The sequence below is a fragment of the Saimiri boliviensis genome, chromosome 1 (assembly GCF_048565385.1).
Source record: "Saimiri boliviensis isolate mSaiBol1 chromosome 1, mSaiBol1.pri, whole genome shotgun sequence".
Lineage (NCBI taxonomy): Eukaryota > Metazoa > Chordata > Mammalia > Primates > Cebidae > Saimiri > Saimiri boliviensis.
Genome location: NC_133449.1, coordinates 116,164,942 through 116,166,839, shown reverse-complemented (window position 1 = coordinate 116,166,839; position 1,898 = coordinate 116,164,942). Strand labels below are relative to the sequence as shown.

Sequence of the window (1,898 nt, the reverse complement as noted above, 5' to 3'; positions counted from 1 at the left end):
TATGACATATAATATTAGAACAGGTTGAATGCAGAAACATATATGAGAATCCAGCAGTACTCTATTAAACTAGACATTAAAGAGATTTGCAAAAATGTAAAACAATGCCACTCTTCTCATTAACAGTTTGTTTTGGGAACTATATTTCATTAAAATGTGTGATGTGATTTTTTGTGAAGAGACGAAGACTGAGCGGTTGTGTCCGCGTTGCCGACTTCGAGCAGCAGTCAGCTGCTGCACGTAGAACCCGGGAGTAGGAGACTCAGAATCGAATCTCTTCTCCCTCCTCTCCCCTGTTTTTGGCATTGTGAGAAACCTTATCATCAAACACAATGGCCAGCAACGTTACCAACAAGACAGATCCTGGCTCCATGAACTCCCGTGTGTTCTTTGGGAATCTCAACACTCTCGTGGTCAAGAAATCTGATGTGGAGACAATCTTTTCGAAGTATGGCAAAATTGTGGGCTGCTCTGTTCATAACGGCTTTGCCTTTGTTCAATATGTTAATGAGAAAAATGCCCACACTGCTGTAGCAGGAGAGGATGGCAGAATGATTGCTGGCCAGGTTTTAGATATTAACCTGGCTGCAGAGCCAAAAGTGAACCGAGGAAAAGCAGGTGTGAAACGATCTGCAGCGGAGATGTACGGCTCCTCTTTTGACTTGGACTATGACTTTCAACGGGCTTATTATGATAGGATGTACAGTTACCCAGCGTGTACGTGTACCTCCTCCTCCTCCTCCTATTGCTTGGGCTGTAGTGCCCTCGAAATGTCAGCGTGTATCAGGAAACACCTCACGAAGGGGCAAAAGTGGCTTCCATTCTAAGAGTGGACAGCGGGGATCTTCCAAGTCTGGAAAGTTTAAAGGAGATGACCTTCAGGCCATTAAGAAGGAACTGACCCAGATGAAACAAAAAGTGGATTCTCTCCTGGAAAACCTGGAAAAAATTGGAAAGGAACAGAGCAAACAAGCAGAGATGAAGAATGATAAGTCAGAAGAGGAGCAGAGAGCAGCAGCTCCGTGAAGAAAGAATAGACTAATGTGAAGTCTGAGGGGGGTGCAGATGACTCTGCTGAGGAGGGGGACCTATTGGATGATGATGATAATGAAGATTGGGGGGATGAGCAGGTGAAAACCACGGGAAAGAAAAGAAAAAGGTGGTGGAGGGGGGCTCAGGGACACATGGAGTGCCTCTAACTCCATCCTATTTGTGTCTGTTTCTCACAGCTGGAGTTGATCAAGGATGATGAAAAAGAGGCTGAGGAAGGAGAGGCTGACAAAGACAGCACCAATGGCGAGGATGACTCTTAAGCACATAGTGGGATTTAGAAATCTTATCCCATTATTTCTTTACCTAGGTGCTTGTCTAAGATCAAATTTTTCACCAGATCCTCTCCCATAGCATCTTCAGCACATGCTCACCGTTCTCCCCATCCTTGTCCTTCCCATGTTCATTAATTCCTATTTCCCTGCACCTAGTCCCATTTTCACTTCCTTTGACGCTCCTAGTAGTTTTTGTTAAGTCTTACCCTGTAATTTTTGCTTTTAATTTTGATACCTCTTTATGACTTAACAATAAAAATGATGCATGGTTTTTATCAACTGTCTCCAAAATAATCGCTTGTTATGAAGGGAGTACAGTTCTTTTCATTCATACATATGTTCAGTAGTTGCTTCCCTAACTGCAAAGCCAATCTCATTTAGTTGAGTAGCTCCTGAAAGCAGCTTTGAGTTAGAAGTATGTGTGTTACAACCCAACATTAGTGTGCTGTGTGGGGCAGTTCAACACAAATGTAACGATGTATTTTTGTGAATGAGAGTTGGCATGTCAAATGCATCCTCTAGAAAAATAGTGTTATGGTCTTAAGATTTGTTTTCTAAAGTTGATACTGTGGA

At 42.8% G+C, this 1,898-nt stretch overlaps 1 pseudogene; it reads left to right on the top strand.

Annotated features, from left to right (window-relative positions):
- The first annotated feature begins 312 nt into the window (after positions 1 to 312).
- Positions 313 to 1,328, top strand: LOC101048732 (heterogeneous nuclear ribonucleoproteins C1/C2-like; annotated as a pseudogene).
- Positions 1,329 to 1,898: the final 570 nt, after the last annotated feature.